We start from the raw sequence: 27,450 nt of genomic DNA on the forward strand, positions 1-27,450 counted from the left end.
AATGCCTGATGTGGGAAAAAATAATTTGCTGTACGGTTTTAAAAAGGAGGGCTTTTCGGTCTATTTAAGTCTCCTATACCTTCCTTGGGGTTTTGGGTCACCACGAGCTGCTTGGTTACTGTGTACTGGTCCAAGCCCTATCACATAGAACCATATCAATCCTTGTCATGCACTGAAGAGGACCAAAAGTCCGAAACAGGCTGTCTGCATGTGGGGTTGGTATGGCTCTATAAAATTTAAAGCTATAGGCGTGCTAGACACCAGCGGTTCTGGATGCAAGCTTGGCTTCTAGGGCATAAAGAGATTATTTGCATATTCCGTAACAGTGCATTGTGGGTAATCTTAAATGTTCACTTTAAGCTAAATTATCATAATTCCTTCTGTTTTAAGAAGGCACACCATACTTAGAAAAACTAACATGAAACTGCATTGTGAATTGCACGCCAATGCAATTTTTGTGCAGACCATAGATTTACTGTAACGATTGGTGTCAGCAAGCACAGATATTCTGATTAATGCTGATCTGCAGTATCACCAATAATACAGATGCTATACCTGATTATATGGTGATCTGCAGAATCACCAATAATGCAAGTATAGCGTGACACGATACAATCGTATGCAAGAGGGTGCTTGGTACAATAGAGTATATCTATAGGGCACAGAGATACCACCTCCAGCAAGCTGGAACAGCAGACAACAATAATAATATACAGCGTAAATTCAAGTCTGTGGAAATATCCACCACACTAATTCCACAGAGGTGTGGTTACCTCTGAATGGAAACCCCGTGTGTGAGAGCATCCAAAGGACGGAGTGGAGGATTCTTGGGCCTCTAGCAGCAAGGGTTTGCTAGTGACGGTCGTCTCAAAGAGGCAAGCCTCTAATAGAACCCTACAGTGGGAGACGTTCCACTGAAGGGAGAAAGGTCAGACAAAATGAGGTTCGGCAACAGATCAGGCGGCAGCAGTACAGAAACGTGAGACAAGAAAATAGTTGGAAACCAAGCCAATAGTTGATAACGGTACGGGCTGGCGAAGTACAGAATCAGGAAGCAGAAGAGTAGTCAAGACAGGCACAGAATCATACACGATAAATCAAACAGTATGATATGTGTATATATTGGCGATAAACCAATATATAACACAATATCAGAGACAACGCTGACTAGGTCTGAGTACAGGGTATCGCAAACACAGATGAAGTGTGACTGAAAAGCACTTTCTTATATACTGCCTGGGAGAGAAGTCTCCACCCCAGGCAGCAACCAATCAGAGCAGGCTAAAATGTCAGCTGACCTCCAGGTCAGCTGACACGCTTTCTAAGAGTATAAAGGCGTGTCTGTCATGCGCGCACGCCCCCTAGAGGCAAGATGGCAGAGCCCTGGTGAGCAGCATGCTGGTGCGTTTGGAGCAGAGTGCTCGGACGAGTTTGCGCAGCGGATGCGGCCGAATTTCCGCATCCCGTGTTGGAAGGTCCGCTTGCCGGACTGGATACCACCATATTTCCGCAATCCATCCGGCATTGCGGATTTTTCGTTACATTTACATTGTATGTGATATGGCATAGGACCTTTCCCGCTATACGCCAAAATGAAGTGTGCTCCCTGCCTCAGTCAATCACATGCTGCCTCCTGTACACATGCCAAGAGATCTAATAACAATATATACAGATAGGAAGATTTGTTGTGTAATTGAAGATAGTCTATTTTACGCAAAACATTTATCTTACACCATAAATAAATGATAATGTATATTAGGAATGTGCACACATTTTTCACAGTAAAATGATAACACGTTATATTGTGAATTTGTATGTAAACATCAGGGGCTGCCTCTGATGGGTTCCAGGGTACCGCTGCTTGTCAGACTCAATTCATCACTCGAACCGCTGAGCTTTAGAAACTTGTAAATCATGGATAAGACAAACTGAATTATTATTTTTAGTTGCTTATTCAAGACTGCAGGTATTTTACAGCTCAATGACTACTGCAAACTTTGTTATTCTCCAGTAATTGCAGTCAACTGCTTATAACCTTGTAACTGCTTTACATATTAACACAACAGCTGCACTGCTTTCTCGGAGACACAGCATTCTTTTGTTCCCCCCCAAAAAAGAAAAAAAAATCACATTCAAATGTATACTTACTTTTCTAAAAAAAATAACTGACAAAAGTTAGATTTTTTTTTCAGTTTCTCACATGCACAAAAAAAAAAAAGTTCATAGTATCATATATTGCCTATATTAGACATGGGCAAACTTGGCCCTCCAGTTGTTAAGGAACTACAAATCCCATAATGCATTTGCCTTTATAAATCATGACTGTGGCTGTCATACTCCTGCAATGCATTGTGGGACTTGTAGTTCCTCAACAGCTGGAGGGCCAATTTTGCCCATGCCTGGCCTAGATACAAGTTTAAACATATTCACCAATATCTCATTAACTCCTGAATTATCTCCAGGGAGATATTTTCAAATCTTACCAATAGAAAACTTTTGGGGCTGGTTTTACACCTGGCCAGTGCGGTGTGATTCCCTCCACCCCATCGCACTGCAACGCACAAAATGTGGTGACGTGCTGTTGACCTTACAGCTGTTCAGGGACCGATCTTCCATGGCTCCCAATGAAGATATTGTAATGCTGCCCTCCAAGTTCTCCCAGATGGTACAATCAAACCAATAACCTCACTTACACCACTAGCTTGGTACAATAAGCTTCCTACCTGTAATGGCCCCAGTGAAGTCAGAGCACCCAGCCTCATCCCCTTAATAGTCCTAGTGTACTAATGCCTCTTACTTAGTATCCCACTTAACAATTATCACCATCACATGCTCCATCAGAGCATGGACAAGGTCCTCCAACATACAAGGCCGAGACACCAAAGTGCACCCCACCTTCCCTCCCACCCCAGCCATCACACACTGATTGCTATTAGACTAAAAGGCTCCCCAGGCGCCTCCCCCCCCCCCGCCCCAAACTCCTTAATCTCTAGTTATCTGGCTTGCAGACACTGCCATGTATCCCCTTGTTTTATTTCTCTCTGCCTCAAACACAGTAGGGGAATGATAGCTGAGTGAGTTGTGCGCCCCCTTCTACACTGCACCCTGCCTCTGCCTCAGCCCGGCCCTGCTTCCCATAAGGCCTTGTTCACATTATTTAGCGCAGATGGCTGTGCGATCGGAACGCAACGTGTTATTATGCGCTGAATGGGATCTGCGCTGCGATTCCCAAAAATGCATGCAGCACGTGATAGCGCAATCGTGCATATGATGAGAACGGTAGAAAGGCTGTCTGTGCCCTTCTACCGTTCTTGCGTGTCACACACTATCCGCGCTGCCAAAACGCGCACGGGAGCGCGTATAGTCTGAACGAGCCCTAATAAATACTGCCATCTTGCCAACCATATAATAAGTGCAGCCCTGATACCCTAAAACACTCCCTATTACAAGTGCAACTATAATGCACCCATCATATAATATGTAAAACTAGAGTTTTATTATGATGTCCCCCTATCACTTGCAACAATCATGTTTCCCATATAGCAAGTGCAGCTATCATGTTCTTAATATAACATGTATATATAACCTTCCCCCGCTTTTCTTAAAAAAAAAGAATTGTTTGAAAAGATAAGGCTTTAGTCACTGTCACTGTTACTGCTGTGACTTTGCTATGAGGTGGGCTGCTTTCTTTACTTGGCTTCCGTTCTGCTCTTCTGGGATAATGGAATATTTGGGTCACTTTTCTAGACAAATAAGATGTGCTGCTACTAAATGTACATGTGACAAAGGTGTTTGAGATAACCCGTGAAAGAATCAGTAAACAATGGGTTTAATAAAGGAGTACATATTTATTAATTACCAGAAACTGATCTATATTATGGACATATTCATTTAATGATCAAAATAAATATGTTTGTAATATTTCCCTAATTGAGACCCCAAACTGGAGTGTGAATCTATTGTAGAAGTGTTTAGTATAAATGGCCATGCGGCACTGTTTAAAAAAAAATCAATAGAAATTTGTATGAGCTGATGAACTCACAGTGCAGTTTCTAAAAGGGAAATTCTACTTTTATTGATAAAAAAATAGTCTTTTCAGTTCAGCCGGATTCATTGCAGAAATTAACAGCAAAATGATTCCAGTTTTCTTACATTATTTTTATGTGCATTCAAAACATTTGTACCTAACAAAAGATTGCAGATTGGGGCGTCATAGCCCTCTGTCACTCACATGATTAGTCTATATGCACAAAAGCAGTTATTGGGTTCCTGCTTTGTGCAGTTAATTACTTATGCGGAGTGTTTCTGGTCCATTTGAACCCCTGTGTACTGTTTCCAAGGTTGCAGAAATGTACAATTTGAGCTTGCAGAGAGCTTTTAGGAACTTGTAGCTGCTTACCAAAACAAAACAATTATTTTAATACCACTAAATAACAAAAGAAAAAGTGTCGCACTGAACTATGGGTAAGATTTATAAAACAAAGCTCATGAATTATATTTTCTCATCTTTTTCTTACCTTATCTTATTAAAAAAGAACGAAAAGTATTCTTTTGCTTGTTGGGTCGTCAGAAGTTTTTATACAAATTAGGTGGAAAAAGAAAGATAAGGGACCCTATTCAGCTAACTGTTCTAATGAGTTTTCTCATACGAGATGTGAAAACACCTTATTAATTAAAAACCTTGTAGACAGCCTTCAAGAAAGAAAATACTAAAAACAAGTTTGATATAAGATAAAAAATTAAAACTCAGAAGAAACGTTATTGAATAGGGACCAAGGTGCGATAACTCATGGGAAGTGTTTTGCGAATTAACACCCATGTTTATCGGAATTATTCAACAGAAGAGGCCCAGACGAAAGCAGTATATGTTGTACTCTGGAATTAAACAATGTCCTGCTCCCCATTTAGTAGTCATGTGTAACATAAAATAGATGTATAGAGAAACCACAGGACATCAGCAGTATTATTCTGTCATTAAGTGTGACTGTACAGTTTTTATCTTTACTATGGTACTCTCAGCAATCATAACCAAGAGCTTATCTGGAATGTGAAGGGTCAATTTCCAAACAAGAGTGCAAAGGGACAAAGAGGGATTTTTCACTTTTAGCAAACAGAATGAAATGCTGCTGGGTCATCCCGGAATGAATGCTTAGGAAAATGCCACAGATGGGGCAGTTCAGGACAGGAAGGATGTGAAATACTGTAATGTGGTGGATTAATGTAACCGCTCTGGGGCGGCCACATATGCAATGAATAATGAGGATGGGGGCTCAGCTCCTGCTCGCACTGTGACCCACTTTTCACCCACAGCTGGCGCTGGATTTAGCGATTCAAATGTTAGTTATTGGAAAGAACACTGTCTCTACAGAGTTCCATTTTAATGGTCAGTGTCCATTTTCCAAGGGAAATATTTATTAGTTTCTAACTTTACCACTTACTTAAGCCATTCCCAGATCTCAGCCATTTCAGAAATGGAAAATGCATACAGGCTGCACAAACTGTGTATTGCTTTATATCATTTCTCTTTTTGCTGACTGTAAAGCATGATGGCTACATAGGGATAAATTCTGATTCTGCTTTCTCATTTACTCCAGATATTCACCTACTCTCTATCCAGGTCCTGTCAACTCAAATATATATATACATCCAGCTTTCCTTACTCAGGACACCACTACAACGCTAGTGCATATCCTGTCTTTATAGCTGTAACACCATTTGGCTCCTACCAACCAAAAACACTACCATCTCTACAATCCATAAACTCTGCTGCTTAACACATCCATGGAGCTGGATTTCTGGAAAAGCCTTAAAGACCTGGGTCTTGGGTGGGTGCTGCCCAAGGGGGCAGCTGGACGTGGAAAATTAATTCCTAAATATAGACGAGGAACCTGCAATTTGAAAGCAGAGGCTGCAAATGGTGAACAACTTATGGAAGGAAAGAGATGCTGTTGTACATGAAAGAAAGGGACTACTGTATATGGATGTTATACTCAGAAGAGGGAACTGCACATGGACTGGGAAGGACGCTGTTGTACATGAATAGGGAACAAAGAGGAAGTCGGCCTAGGGGCAGAACAAGTATAAATCCGGCCTTACTCATCCACCTATTTCCTGCTCCTCAACTACTGCCCCTCTTTGCCATGCTCCTAACTGGCAGCAAATTACCCAGAGGACTTCAGCCTCTTAACACTAACATACGAATCTCTCCAGAATCGTTTTCCTCCATATATCTCCTCACTAGTTTCCTTCCAATAGTAGCCTTCTCCAGTATATCTTGGTGGTGTTTGTGCATGCAATCCTGCTATAAAAGACATGAGGCAGTCCAAATATCTTGGCAGTTTGAGGCAGTTTGATGGTGCCAACTGCAGTAAAAAAAAATTAACAAATTGAGTGGGCAGGGAGGATGGCGAGCAAGGCAACAGAGGACATGGGGCTAGAGGAAGGCCCAGGTAAGTATAAATGCTGGCATAGGGGTCATCTCAGGTTTCCTTTACATGATGTTTTCTAAAACCTGTATCTCATAATGAGTAATCTGCAAAGTAGAATACTTATAGATAACAGCTTGTAGGCTAGTATGCTTTCAGGCTACAATAGCATTTTCAGGCCATTTAAAAATATAGAATTTTGATAATATGCATTTCTCACCTCAGCAGGGTACCATGAGCTGAATTTCATCAGGAGGTGGAGCCGGATGTTACCTTTAAAAACAAGCTTTAGTTAAAACACGCACTTTAAATGGTCATTATTTAGTTCTATGTACACACTTTATGATATCCTTTGTAGGTACTGTATTTATCTCTGTATAAGTGCCTCGATTATATGATGATGTGAAATGAATCACTTTGGACTTGGTCAAAAAGCCCTTTACTAATCATTTTCTGCAGCACAGACTTGCAGAAGGGTTGATTTACTTAGAGTCAGTTAAATTGCTGTGCACACAATTTTACCTGTACGTATACCATTAGATTGTCTCGTACAATGAGTGCAAATTGCAGTATGTGGATCACTGTAGCAATGCACAATATTATTAGTATTATTTAGTATTTATATAGCACCGACATTTTTCGCAGCACTGTACAGAGTATATTGTCTTGTCACTTAACTGTCCCTCAGAGGGGCACACAATCTAATCCCTGCCATAGTCAACATATGTATTGTGTAGTGTATGTATTTTAGTTGAAGCCCCTTTTAGGAGGGGGGGGGGGAGCCAGTTAACTTATCTGTATGTTTTGGGGATGCAGCAGGAAACTGGAGTACCCAGATGGAACCCACACAGACATGGCGATAACATACAAACTCCTTCCAGATAGGGCCCTGGCTTGGATTCGAACTGAGTACCTAGCGCTGCAAGGAGAGAGCGTCAACCACTATGCCATTGTGCCACCCGTATGCAAGCTTGTTACCGTAGGAACACGTACCTAGGTACTGAAGTTTGCACTAATTGCACAATGCACGTTACTCTACTGGTGTAGCTACTGGTGACATTTCTGAGTGCAGAAAGTGCATAGCAATTTTACTGACTCTTCGTGAATCCACCACATAGACTGCTGTCTTCTCAGGAAGCTCCGTCTGTGTATTGTCACTCTCAGTGAACAGCAGGATGACACTGAGCAAAACAACAGACTCAGCAGCCCCATCCATAAAACCTGTTGTGAAATACATTAGTCACCCTGCTTCAGTCCCATGACAATATGTTTTAGCTGCAGAACATTTGGTGAAGCAACCATTATTGCAAGTATATTGCAAAGGGAGCAGGAAAAAATGGCGCACAGCTCCGCCTGAACATTATGGCGCCGACATCCAAAACGCTATTTAGCGTCCTCAAATTGCAACATCGTGACACATGGCCTTTGCAAGGCTGGATGAGAAAATTATGGTGCTGGGAAATGGGATTAGCATAGAGAAATACTATAGCATAGTGGTAGTGCACCAGACTGTGATAGTTTTTTTTTGTTCAGGTTCAAATACAGTCAATGCTTTTTTGTTTAAATTATTAGTTATTGACCTAGATGCATGGCTGTCTATCCAGTACTAAAAAGATAAGTTTAAAAATACTTTTATGAAGTTTTGTGCTGTAAATATCCCAACTGCATAACATATGCAAAGTTAAAAACGAAGTGGTTCAGTAGTGGGAACGCAGATTAAGCATCAGAGACGAGGAATCAGTAGCTGCATTGCAAACTGACGAAAAATAGCAGTAGTGATTAGTCAACGAGTCCTCTCTTTGTCTAATCACTACTGCTATTTTTTGTCAATTTGCAGCTACTGACTCCTTGTCTTTGATCCTTAATCTATGTTTCCACTATTGAACCACTTAGTTTTTAACTTTGCCTTTGTTATGCAGTTGGGATACTTAGAGCGCAAAACTTTTACTTCATAAAAGTATTTTTAAACTTATCTTTTATCACTCCATAAATAGCAGTTTGATAGTTTATCAAATTAAGAAAGAAAAAAAAAGTGCTGTTAAGCAAATTCGAACCTGCAAAATTAACTTTGAAAACTGGTGACTTATCACTAAGCTATCACCATGCCATGTTACAAGCACTGAGAATTCTTATGTATTCTTACTGACCAATATATAAAATAACACCATCTAGTGTTAGTACTTCAGAACGGTAAATAGCGTTTTACATCACCTTCACCATGCGCCATTTTTTCCCGACGCCGCTTTTGGATGTGTGCTATTGCAAAGGCCCAGTGCTTGGCCCTAATTAGCAACTTGCTGAGAAGCATAATGTCTTCAAAGGACTGATAGCGTTAGGGTATAAGGATGGATAACCCAGAAAGGAACACAGGGGGCTGGAGCTGTATTCTGCTGGTGGATAATCTGTTAGCATGTGAATTTGTGCCTTCATCCGTGGGTTCCCAACCAAGGGCTAGTGCACAAGGGCAGACCTGCTCCCAGCCAATCGGGAAATCAGTTCTTCCAATTACCCAAACGGGAATCAGTCGGATGTGCATTCCAAATCAATATACATATATGTACACTGACTTTTGATGCAAAGAATGTCCCCATGGATTCCTGTCCCTGTCGCAGTACATCCATTGTTATTAGTACTTGCACATAGCACAACATAAGCACAAATGAATCCATATTCACTGGCACACCTGATCACCCAACAGCTGACATAAACAATTGTCTGTTGCTTGTTTCCAATTAGTCTGCAGAAGAATTCACTTCCAATTCTCAATGCGATCATTCAATAAGATCACTTTTTAGGTCAAAAGTACAAGTAACTATCAGCAGATTGTACTGCTGCTGCTTTTTTCTGTTGCTGCCAATGGGCCATTAACCATGATGATATTGATCCCTGTGTACTATCATCCTTTATTGCTGATTCTTGCCTGTGGTCTGTCTGTGAATGGCGGTGCTTAACGGAGCGACAACTTGCATTTAAGAATAAATGTCAGTAAAACTGTGCAACATATCCATTGCTGCTGCCTGTTTTGACAGTGCCATATAAGCACAGTTCTAAATACCGTATTTATTTGCTTTAAAAAGCAGTGGACTTATGCAGATTATGTAGGGAAGTAAGAGCCTTCTGCTGAGGTCATCACTGCGTTAATATACACAGTCAACATTATTGTAATTTAGCATTCATAGACTGCTGGCACATTTTCTATAGAGCTTTATGGAGAACATTGGACAATTGACATCACGGATGCACTGCTGAGCAGATTTCAGCGACACACATCAGGGACTTCAGGCAGCCCTTGACAGCACTGTCTGATGTGCGCACTGTCTGATGGGCACACTCTCATAAGATACTCACCTATGGAGAGAGAAGGCTCTGTATCGCATAAAGTCTGCCCAAACCTCTCTTCGTACCCTCGGTCCACCCTTGTCTCCCTGTGAAAGGTACTTGACCAACTGGTCAAATACGCCTACAGGAGTCCTCATGCAGGCTTTAGAAGTACTTATCTCCCTGAGTAATTCCAAAGACAAGCGGACCATACTTCACATGCACGAGTATGGATCCGCCCATCTTTGGAAGCATTCCAAGGAGTCCTAAAGACGCGGACTTCCACGAGGGGACAGCAGGGGCCGAGGGCACAAAGATAAGACTGAGAAGGCTCTATGGCAGGGGTCTCAAACTCAATTTACATGGGGGCCGCAGGAGGCAAAGTCAGGATGAGGCTGGGCCGCATAAGGAATTTCACAATCGCGGCGCATCGCCGCCTCTGCCCGCCCCTCTCACCCTTCCTTCACAGAGAGGGGCAGGGAGAGGTGGCGATCCGTGCGGCGATTGACGTCAGGAGGGGCAGAGCTAAAGCTTAAAGCTCTGCCCCTTCCAGGAAATGCCAGCGGATTGCCCCCCGGGCAATTTGGGGGCCCTTGCAGCCCTCGTTTAGCGGCGGGGATGCGGCGGATTACTTGGGAGCACTGAAGCGAACTATAAGGAAGCTTTTGCCAGCGAGGGACACAAAATATTGTATCGAGGACCGCAAATGGCCCGCGGGCCGCGAGTTTGAGACCCCTGCTCTATGCGATCCCTTTCCTCTTCTTTAGTGAGTATTTACATTTTGCTGACAGGTTCACTTCAGTATTGCTTTAAGGGCTGTGCAGCAGTGGGCTCTGATGATGCACTTCTTCTAAATGCTTTTTGTGCACAACAGACAGTTCAAGTGGACCTGAACTCTTGCACAAGACAGAAGAAAAACATAAAGAAATGCACCATGTATGTATTTAGAAGCCCAAGTTGTAATTTGATCCCTCAGATGTGTCAGCTGACTGCCATGGCAGCGAGCTCATTTGTAAACACAGGATGTTAACAATAGGTTTGCTTCCATGAAAGTAGGAAGTAGACAAACTGCAGATTTATTGCAAGATTTGTATCAGCTGTAATAAAGAAATGTTTTTCTCTAAGGCTGCTTTCACAGTAAGACGCTACAGGCGCACGTTAGTGCAGCCTGTAATGCAGCCCACCGCACAGCAATGAAAAATCAATGTGCTGTTCACAGTGCCCACGTTGCATAACATTGTAACGCAGCACGTTCAAGCAAAGTGCTGCATGCTGTGCTTTATACGCAGCTAAGACGCGTTAGACTGCTTGCACATGCTCAGTAATGTTGGAGGAGGAGGTCTCCCCTCCTCCGCGGCCAGCCACATGGCTAATTAATATTTGCTGCACTCAGTGACATGCAGTGTTTACCTCCTGGAGCGGCCGCTCTGTGCTGCGATTAGCCGGCGGGACCACGTGATGCGGATCACATGGTCTCTGCATCCCATAGCATAAAAAAGGCGCACCAAGAGCTGCATAACGTGGCTCTTGGTAGCGTCTTCCTACAACACCACCAGGCGTTGCGTTAGGGGCACGGTTTACGACCTATAACGTCCCCTAAAACGCAACGTCCTGGTGGGAAAGAGGCCTAAAGGTTATTATGCTGTCGCTTGTCCTTTAGAGCAGAGATGAAGTTCTGAGTTCAGGTCTGCTTTAAAAAAATAATCATAGTTTCTTTTATGCAATTTCCGCTACCATGTGTATCAAGGTAAATAACATAAGTATAAAGGGTAGAGATGATGCACTCCATATGGTTACGCCCATATAATGAATTGTTGCTCAGATCATGGTCAATGGATGAACCATGATAAGTAGAAAGTAGGAGGGTCAGCACACCAAGTAAGTTTATGTACACAACCTGACTATTTCCCTAAAGAGGACATTTCCTTGCATTGTTCTCCCTAAAGCGGGATTAAACTCTGGCATAACATTCAATAATAACAGGTTTTCATCCTTTTTATTACCCATACCATTATCATGTTTGCTTTTGTGCACAAGTATTGTAGCTGGTTTACAAATTACAAGTCCCCAAAGTACAGTTTGCTTGCTCTGAAAGCTGCCATTGCAATTTATTATAAAAATGCTGTATTTATACTGTATATAATAATGTATCCAGTGAGAATTTATTTTCTGTTTCACTTTTGCCTGTGTTCAGCTGAAGCAGTGCTAGGAATGTTTACTAATAGTGGCTTGATAAGGCAACATCATGTAATCACTTCCTCAACTTTGGGCTAGTTCGGATATAAACTTCCCACTTAAGAAGAAAGTGCTGTGGTTAACTGTTTGAATGCTGTTCTGCTACCATTTTTTTTCTGGTAGTAGTTTTTATGCTGTAAAGAATCTTTTAGAGTAAAGAAGAAATGCTGAGTTTCATACCATTTTAAGAAAGAGGTACTCTGTTGCCTCTAAATCTTGGATAGTTTGACTATTATACAGCAATAAAGATTTAAAGTTATCTGGTCACCTTCTTACTTACTTACTTACAGAGCTGGTCAACTCTATCACACAGTGGAATCACTCTGCAATCCTTCCTGCCTAAAAGCCCCAACCACATTCTCCAGGGAAAGGTGTGAAGAATTCTCTGCCTTCTTCACAAACAAGGTGTCTACTATCCGTGCCAGCATTACACCAACATCAATTGACCACTGGACTTTGCATCTGCCTACTACCGTACCACCATGGCAAGTCTTTGACACTCTGAGTGAAGAAGATTTTGGAATTCTCATTCAAAGTCTCCGCCCCACTACCTGCGACCTGGATCCTGGCCCAACTGGATCCTTAATGCAGTGCCCAGAGCTGATCAGGCCAGCACTTCACAAAATCACTCAGTGCTCCTTGCAAAGTGGACTTTTCCCAGAAGAACTAAAGAAAGCGATCATAAAACCCCTCTTGAAGAAACCATCACTAGATCCTGATTCTGTAACCAACTACAGACCTGTGGCGAACTTACCATTCCTATCAAAAGTTATCGAGAAAGTAGTCGCCAACCAGTTGGAAGCCAGGCTTACAGATAATAACATCTTTGATACTTTTCAGTCAGGATTCAGGAAAAGGCACAGCACTGAAAGGGCATTAGTCCGAGTAATGAATGATCTACTTACTGCAAGGGACAAGGGTGATTGCTCAATTTTGATTCTTCTTGACTTGTCTGCAGCATTTGATACTGTGGATCATGAAATACTAATCCAGCGACTGAAGAATTACTGTGGCCTAAGGGGTACTGTTCTTAGCTGGTTTCAGACCTTCCTATCTGGCAGGACACAGCAAGTATGTCTGGGCACACACTACTCTAATCCAGTGCCACTTCCCTATGGAGTTCCACAGGGTTCTGTACTATCACCATTACTCTTTGCAGTCTACATGCTCCCACTGGGCAAAATAATCCAGAACTATGGCCTAGGATACCATTGTTATGCAGAGGACACACAACTGTATCTGTCCTTCAAGCCTGGCACCCAAGACCCATCAGCATCCATAAATGCGTGTCTAGTGGATTTACAAAATTGGATGAACACCAGCTGGCTGAGGCTGAACTCTGACAAAACAGAGGTGTTGGTGGTAGGTGGTCCACACATGATGGATAAAGTTCAAAACGCTCACCACCTCAAACTAGCAATTGGGGGAGATACTGTACAGTATAAAGACTCTGTGCGAAACCTTGGGGTGATCCTGGATGGAAATCTAAAACTCAAACAGCAGATATCAGCTGTCGTCAAGTCTTCCTTCTTCCATCTAAGAAATATAGCGAAAATCAAACACCTTATCCCAGCTGAAGACCTACTTCCCTGGTTCATGCATTTGTATCCTCCCGCCTAGACTACTGCAACACCCTGTTCATCGGATCTACAGAAAAGGTTCTGCGCCCCTTACAGCTAGTACAGAATGCTGCAGCCAGAATCCTAGCCAATGCCCCCCGCAGCTCACACATCACCCCAGTACTGCAAACTCTTCACTGGTTGCCAGTAAAATGGAGAATCAATTTTAAGATCTGCCTGCTGACATTCAAGGCTCTAAACCACATGGGACCCAAATACATAGTGGATCTGTTGGAACTTTATGCCCCTCCACGCACCCTCCGCTCTGCCAACAAGATGAAGCTGATTATTCCCAGGATACACTTAACATTTGGTGCTCGGGCCTTTTCCTACGCAGCCCCTACTCTATGGAACTCACTTCCGCAATCAGTACGAGAGGCTCCCTCTCTGGACAGCTTTAAAAAACGGCTAAAAATGCACCTCCTTTCCCTAGCCTTTGAGACTGCATAATGCAGGGTCACAGCGCTTTGAGTCCCCAGGGAGAAAAGCGCTATATAAATAGTATTGTTATTGTTGTTATTGTTATTGTTGTTACTTGCCATGCGTATCAAGGTCACTCAGGGCTGGCTCTAGACTTTTTGCTGCCTGAGGCAAACTTTTGAGGATGGCTCCCCCCCCCCCCCCCCCCGATTAGCAATGATTGCGCAGCACCAGACAATTTACTCTGTTTCATTTAAAGGACAACTGAAGTGAGAATACTATGGAGGCTGCCACAATTATTTCCTCTTAAACAATACCCGTTGCCTGGCAGCCCTGCTAGCCTGTTTGGCTGCAAAAGTGTCTGAATAACACCAGAAACAAGCAGGCAGCTAATCTGTGAGATCTGACAATAATGTCAGAAACACCTGTTGTGCTGCATGCTTGTTCAGAGTCTATGGCTGAAATTATTAGAGGCAGATGGTCAGCAGGGCTGCCAGGCAACTGGTATTGCTTAAAAGAATATCAATATGACAGCCTCCATATACCTCTCACTACAGCTCTCCTTTAATGTTCTCACATGACATGCTGCAGCTCAATACAATAGCACGCTGGCTGGCTGTGAGTTTGTGACAAACAAACTGCTCACCCTCAGCCACTCCATTCCTCCTCAGGAAGGTACACACAGTACAAACATGCTGCCCCTGAAATCTCTGTGCCTGATGCAAATGTTTCACCTTGCTTCATGAGAGAATTGGCACTGAGGTCACTTCACCCACTTACAGATCAGGGAATTTGCTCTACAGGGCAGAACTTGCCATTATAAGAGGTAGCCAGCAATAAGAGGATGCAGTGTGACATTAGAGGCTGCATTATGAACTAGTAAGGGGTTCCCTGCACCAGTTGACATACAACACAAACACTACTTATATTGTGCAAGTGACACAGTCAATGTAAAATAAATATACTATAATTGGAAAGTGCTACTTCACACATTTTTAAATAGAAAGCTGTGCCAGATTGCTGTGTTAATGCCGCTAAGACACCTAAGTGGAAAATTCAACTTCAAAGAAAGTCTGAACAATTACAAATGCTGGATGTGATCAATTCCAATTATACTGTTTCATAATCTCCCGTTTACGTCTGGATGCTCAGAGGGAGCACACCTTTGCTTCACTGTGTTTCTCTGCACATCTCACATAGTAAGCATCCGCAGCACTGTATTCAGCAGGATCTTATGGAAAGCATCTCTATACTAAGAGGAAAAGGATGCAAGGGATTATAGGTCTTGATTTCCTGTCCTCTCATAATGTCATTGTCCTAATAAGGAACTACAGTCATTCACTATTAAGGCAAAGGTCAAGGAGCAAGAAAAGTATGCAGGATCTTACAGAAAACATGTGAGAGCGAAAGATTAGCAGCAAGTTATCTGTTCTCAGCTCATAGTTTATGAGAGGACACACATAAGTACTATAAGCACAATCAGTGAACATCCTCTTTCTAAATTAAGCATTACCCCTTAAATGCAGACGCAGATAAATGTAATAATCTATTTTATGTAGGCAATGATACAAGCACCTATGAAATCAAGATTACTCAATAATTCATTAATCTCCCAATATAAATAAATGTAAACGCCAGATTTAACATTGCAAGCTAAACGTTTCAGTGCTGTTTTTTAATTCTTCAATTAATTAAATGGGCAATCCCACTTTTTAGATGTCAACATTTTCTTGTAAGGATCTCTTATCTATTTGCCCACTGCCCAGCATGATCTTCAGACAGTTTAACCTTGGGCAGCCTATAGTCAGTATGTGCAATGTGCATGACATAGTTGCAGTGTAAGGCCACCATAACACTAGCACATTGAACTGTAACTCAATATTGCCATTATTTACCACAGCCTCTCTTCTTCAGTCCTTCTAGTATCCTATTACAGTGCCATATGCCAGATCAAAATGACTCTTACAGTGCAGGCTAAGGCAAAGGGACACATGACTTTTATACTGTACATTCACTTTGTCAAACTTGTCTGGTCAATGACTATAGGTCAGACTGTATGCCCATATGATTGACCTATAGCCCAGCCTGTAACATCTGCACAAACTCCTACCTAGTACAAAACTACAATAACCCTGGTGGTAGATGTAGCATACAAATAGTATCCACCAAACAGAACCAATAGTGATAATACAAAGCACAGTATCCCAATGCTATAGTCACTTGAGGCCTGATGGATGAGACTATCCAGATGAGAATCAGATGGCTGCAAGCAGGAGTAATGGTGTGCAGATCAGGTGCTTAGAGATAACGTGGTCAGTACTAGCCAGATGTCAGGGCAGGCAGCGTTCATGCAAATTCTTATCCAGTCCGAGGTCGATCCAGGCGGCAATCAGGGAAGTCCAGGTACAAACAGAATCGGTAACAGGTGATCCAATCAGAAAGCGTGGTCAGGAACAAGCAATGGTAACAGAAAATCAATCTAGAAATAAGCTTGGTCAGGATACAGCCCAGCCCAGAACAAGCCCAGCATAGGCTATCACGGGTGATAACTGAGGGCGCTCACCATTCATTTATACAAGGACTAATCAATCAGAAGGCAAAGGAATCCAAAGTACCCAATCCCATAGCAGCGTGTCAGCAAATCAGCTGACACGCAGTGAGCACATGTGATTATTGTTTACAGCAGGGGAGCGCATACTGAGAACACGTCCGCCGCTTATCCAATGGGAGCTGAGTGCCCTGCGCTCCAGTGACGTCAGTGAGTTGCCGAGACCCAGAGGCTTGCACCTCATCGGGGCCCCGGCGTTCCGTCGTCATAAGTGGCCAGAGGATCTTGCACACTTATTCTTTAACCACTTGACGACCGCCCACTACGGATGGGCGTTGACAAAGTGGCACTCCCAGGACCGCCTAACGCCGATCGGCGGCGGCACCTGGGGACTAATTAGCCGGGGATCGCGCGCATCCACTGGCATTAGGCTCCCCCCACCCGTGACATCAACCCGCCGGCTATTTAGAAGTGCCGGCGGGTTGTTAACTCCTGATCTGCCGCATGCAAAGTGTATAATACACTTTGTAATGTATACAAGGTGTATTATACAGGCTGCCTCCTGCCCTGGTGGTCCCAGTGATCGAGGGACCACCAGGGCAGGAGGCAGCCCCCCTAGTAAGCACAACAGAACATTGATCCCGCCCCCCCTGCCCCCTGATCGCCCACAGCATCCCCTCAGACCCCTGTTTGCACTTAATCACCCCCCTAATCACCCATCAATCACCCCCTGTCACTATCTGTCACCGCTATTTTTTAGATTAGGTCCTAAACTGCCCCCCTGGGGGCCCCTGATCACCCCCCCCCCACTCCCTCAGATCCTCTGCAGACCCCCCCCCCCCCCCCCTGTGTACTGTATACATCTATTCTCCCCTGTAATCACCCACTGATCACCTGTCAATCGCCTGTCAATCACCCATCAATCACCCCCTGTCACCACCTGTCACCATCAGATCAGACCCTAATCTGCCCCTTGTGGGCACCTGAACACCCGCCCACACCCTCAGATCGCCCACAGACCCGCCCTCAGAACACCTCCCAAGTGCATTGTTTACATCTGTTTTCCCCTCTAATCACCCACTGATCACCCTTCAATCACCCCCTGTCACTACTACCCATCAGATCAGACCCTAATCTGTACCTTGCGGGCACCTAATTACCCGCCCACTCCCTCAGATCGCCCTCAGACCCCCCTGATCACCTCACCAGTGCATTGCTTACATCTATTCTCCCCTCTAATCACACCCTGATCACCTATCAATCACTCCGTCACCCCCTGTCACCACCTGTCACTGCTACCCATCAGATCAGACCCTAATCTGCCCCTTGTGGGTACCCAATTACCCGCCCACACCGTCAGATCGCCATCAGACCTCCCTGATCACCTCACCAGTGCATTGCTTTCATCTATTCCCCCCTCTAATCACACCTTGAGACACACTTCAATCACCTCCTGTCACCACCTGTCACCCCCTAGAACACCTACCCATCAGATCAGGCCCTAATTTGCCCTGTGTGGGCTCCTGATCACTCGGCCAAACCCTCAGATCCCCCTCAAACCCCCTTCCGATCACCACCCCAGTGCATGGATTGCATCTATTCTCCCCTCTAATCACCGCCTGAGACACCCATCAATCACCTCCTGTCACCACCTGTCACCCCCTAGCACTCCTATCCATCAGATCAGGCCCTAATCTGCCCCCTGCTGGCTTCTGATCACCCGGCCAAACCCTCACCCGCCCCACCGCAGTGACAGAATTTTTTTTTCTGATCACTGCTGGTCTCTACGACTTAATTGTGGCCAAGACCAACCGTTATGCCACACAATACGCAACCGCCAATCCAAGAAGCTACCATGCCCAGCCTTTTCAGTGGAAACCACTCCAAGTGTCCGAACGTAACATTTTTTGGGGCCTTCTCCTTAACATGGGTCTAGTCAAAAAGAATGTATTGCGGTCTTATTGGTCTATGCACCCAATACACCACATGCCCATGTTCTCTGCTGCCATGTTCAGGTCACGATTTGAGAACATCCTGCGCTTCCTGCACTTCAGTGCCAATACAATCTGTCATCTAAAAGGCCACCCTGCTTATGACAGGTTTCCCAAAATTCGGCCCCTCATAGACAACCTGTCATCAAAATTTGCAGATGCTTATACCCCTGAACAGGCATTTTGAGGCATTTGGTTTCCAGACTACGCCTCACGGTTTTGGGCCCCTAAAATGCCAGGGCAGTATAGGAACCCCACAAGTGACCACATTTTAGAAAGAAGACACCCCAAGGTATTCCATTAGGTGTATGATGAGTTCATAGAAGATTTGATTTTTTGTCACAAGTTAGTGGAAAATGACACTTAGCGGAAATTAATTTTTTATAGTTTTTTTTCACAAACTTGTGACAAAAAATAAAATCTTCTATGAACTCACCATACTCCTAACAGAATACCTTGAGGTGTTGTCTTTCTAAAATGGGGTCACTTGTGGGGTTCCTAAACTGCCCTGGCATTTTAGGGGCCCTAAACCGTGAGGAGTAGTTTGGAAATCAAATGCCTCAAAATGACCTGTAAAATCCTAAAGGTACTCATAGGACTTTGGGCCCCTTAGCACACCAAGGCTGCAAAAAAGTATCACACATGTGGTATTGCCGTACTCATGAGAAGTAGTATAATGTGTTTTGGGGTGTATTTTTACACATACCCATTCTGGGTGGGAGAAATATCTCTGTAAATGGACAATTGAGTGTAAAAAAATAAAAAAATTGTCATTTACAGAGATATTTCTCCCACCCAGCATGGGTATGAGTTAAAATACACCCCAAAACACATTATACTATTTCTCTTGAGTATGGCGATACCACATGTGTGACACTTTTTTGCAGCCTAGGTGCGCTAAGGGGCCCAAAGTCCTATGAGCACCTTTAGGCTTTACAGGGGTGCTTACAATTTAGCACCCCCAAAATACCAGGAAAATAAACACACCCCACAAATGACCCCATTTTGGAAAGTAGACACCCCAAAGTATTCAGAGAGGGGCATGGTGAGTCCGTGGCAGATTTTCATTTTTTTTTTGTCACAAGTTAGCAGAAATTGAAACTTTTTCTTAGTTGTTTTTTTTTTGTCACAAAGTGTCGTTTTCCGCTAAGTTGTGACAAAAAATAAAATCTTCTATGAACTCACCATGCCTCTTAGTGAATACTTTGGGAGGTCTTCTTTCCAAAATGGGGTAATTTGGGGGGGGGGGGGGGGGGGGTATTTATACAATCCTGGAATTCTAGCACCTCATAAAACATGACAGGTGCTCAGAAAAGTCAGAGATGCTTCAAAATGGGAAAATTCACTTTTTTCACCATAGTTTGTAAACACCATTACTTTTACCCAAACCAATAAATATACACTTATTGGATTTTTTTTTATCAAAAACATGTAGCACAATAAATGTTGACAAAAATGTATATAGAAATTTTACTTTATTTGAAAAATGTCAGCACAGAAAGTTAAAAAAATTATTTTTTCGACAAAATTCATGTCTTTTTTGATGAATATAATAAAAATTAAAAATCACAGCAGCAATCAAATAGCACCAAAGGAAAACTGTATTAGTGACAAGAAAAGGAGGTAACATTCATTTAGGTGGTAGGTTGTATGACCAAGCAATAAACTGTTAAAGCTGCAGTGGTCTGAATGGAAAAAAAGTGTTTGGTCGTGAAGGGATTTTAGGACTGCAGTCCTTAAGTGGTTAAACCTAAATATTTCTTATGTAGATTAGCAATTACTTTAGCCAGAATGTGACAAAGGGCCAGTTAAAAATTCTGATGGAGCCTAAGGCTGCTTTCACAGTGGGACGTTACAGGCGCACGATAGAGCAGCCTGTAACGCACCCCACCGCACAGCAATGAAAAATCAATGGGCTGTTCACAGTGCCCACGTTGCGTTACACAGTAACGCTTCACGTCAAGACAACGTACTGCATGCAGTACTTTATATGCGGCTAAGCCGCATTAGACTGTTTCCACATGCTCAGTACGGGTGTTTTTTTTTATTTTAGGGTCGGAGAGGAGGCGGGGAGAGGCCTCTACGTAGCCAGGCACATGGCTACTTGGCATTCACTGCACTTGCAGCGTTTACTCTTAGGAGCGGTCGCTGATTGGCTGGCGGGAACACGTGATGCGGAGAGCTCCGCTCACGTGGTCTCCGCAGCGCCTCCGACAGAGCACACGCACCAAGAGCTGCTTGTAACACGGCTCTTGGTAGCGTACTGCTCCAACACCACCAGGCGTTGCATTAGGGGCACGTTATGTGCCCTATAACGTCCCCTAAACGCAACGTCCTGGTGTGTAAGTAGCCTAAAGCTACCGATACACTATTCAACTGCATCACCAATCGACCCATGATCGGCATTATGACTAAGATTGCCAGTTGATCATGGCAAAAAACACCTATCCTGATCATGGAATGCTGCTTGCGGGTCGATCACTGGACAACCATGGTTAATCACAATTTCTGCCCAATTAGATGTTTTTGTCTAATCTAATGTCTAATTGGGCAAAAATATTGCATAGTGTATGGGTAACTTTAGGCTAAGTTCCCACCTAATCCTGCACATTGCAATGGATTTGTAAATTGGTGTTTAAAGGCAATGTGCGCGGCAAAGCACAGTTCCTTGTTGCCATCTATATGTAACACTGTATACATAATATACGCACAATTACAAAGACATAATTTTGCAGCATAGTACTTAAAGTGACAAATGTCACACTCGTTTGTAAACCCAGGCTTCTACAGCTGAAATTCCTTTTTTAAAAATGTGGTGATGTGACCTAATTGGCTGCTGCTTTGTTGAACCTACCGTAGTCATACTGTGTAGACTGCATAGGGACTGAAGCACAGATACAGCTGTCTCAGATCACAGCCTGGATTTCTGCTAGTCTGTGCTGCTAGAAGTGCCTGATTATGGATTATGATTATGGAGCACTTGACTCATAAGTGATTCATTTGACATCAGCTAATCAAAGATTAACATTTATGAAAATAAAACGGAATGTCATTGTCTATGCAGGGCTAGAGAACCCTTGTGCTCCTACTTTGGCTTGGATGAACAGTGTCAGGTACAGTACTCATATAGAGACCATCAGTTACATCACATCTCTTTAATTACTAGCGCATACACATTACAACCCTTATTCAAATCACTTTTTCACTTTCGTTTTCTCCAAGGTGATATTTTCACATGTGATCAATAAAATGGCTTTTAGGCTACCAGCAAGCAAGAAAATACTCAAATACTCAGAATAATTTTGATACTTTTTTTGTACTTTTTCACCTACTCTAACTACTTTAGTACTTTTCAATTGCAGAGTGCTTGAAAATATATTTGAAACAGATGATTAAAAATGATCTCCTAGGAGAAAATGTGAGTTGAACAAGGGCCATCGACAAACATTGTCAGCTTAGGGTAACAGCTGTAGTCACCTGAATAGACAGACTTTTGCTCTGTGCGGTCCCTAGACATGAAATCTAAATTGGAAATGTGAAACACAATCAACGATCACAAGTGATTGTATTTGCATTTTCTCACGGTTAGTCGGTGACACAGCCGTTTTGACAATCGCAGTAGCACTGTGATTTACACGTAATTCGTGATTTTCCAATAGCGCACTTTTTTTTTTTTTGCCTGAACACAATCGCTGACCTGTGCGATTCTCAGTGCAAGTGCATTTCATTTCTGGCGTGTAGAAAAAAACAGCTTGTGATCGCGCTTACTAGTGGAATAGGCACTAATAATGGCCGCATTACTGCTGCTAAGAAATACATCTCTCCACAGGAAGCATGCTCCAAAATAATTTTAATATTAGATTAATGCTTCGTGCAAAATGAAATCCTGATTTATTCAGCAACTGATAAAAAAACGAAGGACAGCAGAATCTTAATGACCTGTGCACTTGTTTGTTTGACTGAAATGCCTGAACAATTACAGGCCTAAAGGAAAACACATGCAGCCCAGAAGACATCAGTCTGACTTGTCAACTTTAAACCATCTATCCCTAAGGGAAACTTAACAACTACGCTTCCACTATATAAGAACATTCATTCCTCTAGTCTGCCAGGGAAAATGTGACTTTTCTGGCAAATGATAGCTCAGTAAAATAGATAAGCGCAATACTGCCTTATCTAGAGCTTTTGACAGATTGACCTGGGTGTTTCCTTGTTGTTAGGTGATAATGTACATGTCCTATATGTTTTAATTACATTTTGATCTCACAGGTGAATTACCTCATTGAGGCCCCATTCACACTAGAGCATTTTGCCCCGATTTCGTTTTTTTAAAGCGCTAGCATAATGAAACCCTATGGGCCCGTTCTTACTTGGGCGATTTGCGCTAATCGCTGCAAATCGCCCAAAAAAAGGGCAAAAACGCAAACGCGTAACCTGCACCATTTTCAGGCGATTTCCTGTCGATCGCGTTTCAGTGCTATAAAAGCGCTAAACGCGATCGCGGCAAAATCGCCGCAGTGTTCAGTGATTTTTCCATGTGAAATCGCAGAAAACTCACTCCTGCTTTTGCGTTTTGTAAGTGTGAATGGGGCCGCACAATAACTGCATATTATTTTCAGGCATCACTTCCTGTTTGCTGTGGCTCTAATTTGATTCACATGATCAGCTGCGCAGTCACAGGAACCATTGATGGGGGAAGCGCTGACTGAATCTTTCACCTCAGTGGGCAATATTTGATTCATTTGTCATTTTCAGAAATTATAATGGATACTCATGCAGAAATATTGTGGCGTTGGCTGCCACTTAACAAAAGATATGTACTTGCTAGTAAGAAAGGCATATGCACTATGTAGTAGCTGTACAGTGATCCTGATTTATTAGGCCACACGATTGCAATAACCAGATGGGTTTTATTTGCACACAGACTGGCTTGTGATGTACAGAGAACATGGCTTCTCCCAGCTCTCTGCATATTAGAAGCTCCACTGGACTGAACAGAGAATGGAATAAGCATATGCACACCTCTGCTTTTTACTAGGTATTGCAGAGTCTGCATAATTCATGAAAACAATAAGTCGTAGCCATGTAATGTGATGCTTGCAAACAGAATCTCTTATTTCACATGTATGCACATACAGTTGTGTAAGTGCAGTGTATAAATAGTAGACTTAGGTCTATAGGCAACTGTCCCTGCGCACAGCAGGGACAGTTGTCTCTGTGTAGCTGGGTCCATGCTTTTTGCTACTGCGCATGTGTGCAGCACAGACCTAGCCTCACACAGGCAGGATTGACAGGGACGGAGCCAGGCAGGCATGTGAGCGGGCGGCCAGGTGTGCGGCAAGCGCGTAGACAGTTTTTAAACGGGCTAAGGTCACTAGTCATATACAATAAGATGCAAGTGTCCCTGCGTCATCAACTGAATGGTGTGTGTCCCTGGCTTTTTTGTACTGAGCATGTGCGCAGCCAGGGCAGTTAGGACACAGGGCCGGACCTGACAGTTTGCTGTCTTTGGTTCACAGAGGTTTTCTTTGCTTTGTGGGAAATAACAGCTTTTTCCAACTGCCAAGCAAGCCCCTCCCTGTGTGCATATACCTCAGAAGTGGTGGGGAACGATCAAGCAGGCGCACATTGTGGGGGGGGCGGGGGGGGAGTAGCGGCTGTGACCTAGTGCCCGTTTTTTAATGGGCGGGCCTTTTTACTAGTGCTAATAACCCTTTAATCCAACATGTAGGTTAGGAAGCCAGCCTAGGAAGGGGAGACTAGTGACTGTGAGGCCGACCAATACCAACCCAGATAACTTTTGATATTGAAGGGGTACATTGGAAGGGGGGAGGGGCTTTATAAGACACCCTTATGTTACTGTTGAAGACGAGAAACGCTACTCTACCATCACAACTAAAAGGGGTATGAGGGTAGCAGGTAAAAAGAAAAAAGCTCATAACATGAAAAACAGTTTAACTACTTCCAGATGGCAGTGATTGAAATCTACGCCCTGTTTGAGGCTGCTTATTCCTGCCAGGGTGTACATTTCACTCACCTCCATTGCGCATCACTCACTCTCGCCATTCCCGCCACTGTTCGCATTGATGCTTCCGCTAAGCGTGAAAGCAGAGCTTCCGAATATTTTACTGGCTCCTGACCCCATGATTGCTGTGAGCCAATCACAGCGATCAAATGGTTTAAAAAGGGCATGGATGGCTCTGGTCTTCAAGGGGCCAGAGATGACCCATCCCAGAAGTGGTTAATTAAAAAAAGACCAAAAAACTTGGAGTTAAAACTGTTTTTATAAAATGAAATTTTTGTAATTGTAATCCATGCCTATTTTCCAAATATTTTTTTTTCTTCTTCTTTTCTTTATCTGAAATATTCTTAATCAAATTGGAGTAATACCAATCCATTGTACAATCTCAGCACTTATCCCTGCTGCCAACTAACCAAAGTTCAGCTGTGCACGTTTCAATTTCCCACTGAAGTTTCCCATCAGTCCAGACAAATGGACCAATGTGGATCCTTAGCAGCAAATCCAAAAGCCCTGGTATGAAATATCGGGCCTGATTTACCTTAAGATCTCTAGAGATCTGACAACATCTTCACTGGGAATATTTTAAATGATCTACCAAACCTGAAACAAGTCTGCTATTAAGGTGTTGGATTTGTCACCTTCTGCTTGGTCAACACATCAGCAGTTACTGCACCTTCCTGTAAACCATCAGCAGTCACCACACCTTACTGTAAAACATCAGCAACCACTGCACCTTTCTGTAAAATATCAAATAGTCACTGCAACTTTCTGTAACACATCAGCATTCACTGTACTTTCCTTCAACACATCAGCAGTCACTAAACCTTATTGTAAAACATCAGTAGTCACTGCACCTTTCTGTAACATCGGCACTCAATGTACTTTCCTGCAACACATCAGCAGTCACTGAACCTTTCTGTAAAGCTTCAGTAGTCACTGCACCTTTCTGTAAAGCTTCATTAGTCACTGCACCTTTCTGTAAAACATCAATAGTCACTGCAACTTTTTGTAACACATCAGCATTCACTGCACCTTCCTGTAACACATCGGCAAGTCACTCCATTTTCCTGTAACCAAAACCCCCGGTTACCAAACCTTCCAGTAACATATCCTTGGTCACTGCACCTTTCTGCAACAGCAGTAAGTTGTAAACTTAGGATGATACCACGTATTAGTGTTGGGCGAACAGTGTTCGCCACTGTTCGGGTTCTGCAGAACATCACCCTGTTCGGCTGATGTTCGAGTTCGGCCACATGGCCGAACTAAGAGCGCATGGCCGAACGTTCCCCGAACGTTCGGCTAGCGCTGTGATTGGCCGAACTGTCACGTGGTTCGGGTAAATAAATACCCGAACCACGTCATATCTCCGCCATTTGTCTGTGGGTTTAGCTTTGGGTAGGCAGGCAGGGTAGTTCGCGCTCCAGCCACGCTAGCCAGGGTCCCCGCAGTCATTGTGTCGCTGCTGGGAATAGTAGTACACCGCTCGCTCAGCCACACTATATAGCATTCTGTTTACTGCCACTCTGTGTACCTCGCTCAGCCACACTATATAGCATTCTGTTTACTGCCACTCTGTGTCTGCTGGGAATAGTAGTACACCGCTCGCTCAGCCACACTATATAGCATTCTGTTTACTGCCACTCTGTGTACCTCGCTCAGCCACACTATATAGCATTGTGTTTACTGCCACTTTGTGTCTGCTGGGAATAGTAGTACACCGCTCGCTCAGCCACACTATATAGCATTGTGTTTACTGCCACTCTGTGTACCTCGCTCAGCCACACTATATAGCATTGTGTTTACTGCCACTCTGTGTCTGCTGGGAATAGTAGTACACCGCTCACCCGCCACTGTATAGCATTGTGCTCTGTGTCGCTGCTGGGAATAGTGGTACACCGCTCACCCGCCACTGTATAGCATTGTGCTCTGTGTCGCTGCTGGGAATAGTGGTACACCGCTCACCCACCACTGTATAGCATTTCTGTACTGCCACTGTACTGCTGCCAGTCAGCGTGTACTTTAAGGATAAGTGAAATGAGGAAGAAATCCGGTGAAAGAGGGAGGGGCAAGGGAAGAGGTGTTTCCCTTGACGGTTCACGTACAGGCCACAGGGGAGCACCCAAGAAAACCCACTCAATACCGCCCATGTTGTCCAGGACAACAACCCTCACAAATCCAAAAGAACAGGACCAGATAATTACTTGGATGACCTCTCAAGCGTCCAGCAGTGGGTTAAGCAGCACCAGCACATCACGCACGAGGTCCGAGTCCTCAGCCAGTTACAAGGAGCCAGTGGGCACAAAGCTGACACAACCGGCAGCGACACCACGCACACAACTGCCAGATAACCAGTCCGATGAATTACCTCAGGACACAATGGGGTATTCGCAGGAGCTATTCCCAGCCCAACAAACTTCCACCTTTCAAAGGTCAATGGAGGAACAGCCAGAAATGTTGTGCCCGGATTCACAACCATTAACTGTGGGAAATGCACCGCGCACTGAAATACAAGGCGAGTCCGAGGAGGACTCGGAAACCCAAATCCCAGAGCAAGTTGGGCAGGAGGGGTTGCAATTGCAGGAGGTCGGCCGACAAGATCTGGAAGACGACGTTGGAGTGAGCTGCGCAGAGGTTGTTCTGGGGAGCTCTACTCCACGGCGGCGGCCCCCCACAATGACATATGACGAGTTTCAGGAGATGGAAGAGGAGGGTATGGACAATGTGGACAGAGACCCAGATTTTGTTTGTGAACGAGAACATCGCCGTCGTAGCAGCAGCACAGATGAGTCTGTTGAAGAACCCACTGCTGCACGAGTTCGCCTTGTGCCACAAGGTAGGCGGCGCGCAATTTCAGGCACCACAAGCGTGGAAG

General features: G+C 43.8%; 1 long non-coding RNA gene across 1 annotated transcript in view; it reads right to left on the reverse strand.

The window, feature by feature from the left end:
* The window catches only part of LOC137522579 (uncharacterized), a 137,785-nt gene that overhangs the window by 46,602 nt on the left and 63,733 nt on the right, over positions 1 to 27,450 (reverse strand). Inside the window, exon 2 of the long non-coding RNA XR_011022343.1 lies at positions 6,646 to 6,698. This is a non-coding gene — a long non-coding RNA (uncharacterized lncRNA). The remainder of the gene's footprint in view (positions 1 to 6,645; positions 6,699 to 27,450) is intronic.

Source organism: Hyperolius riggenbachi, chromosome 6 (assembly GCF_040937935.1).
Source record: "Hyperolius riggenbachi isolate aHypRig1 chromosome 6, aHypRig1.pri, whole genome shotgun sequence".
In the NCBI taxonomy this organism is placed as follows: domain Eukaryota; kingdom Metazoa; phylum Chordata; class Amphibia; order Anura; family Hyperoliidae; genus Hyperolius; species Hyperolius riggenbachi.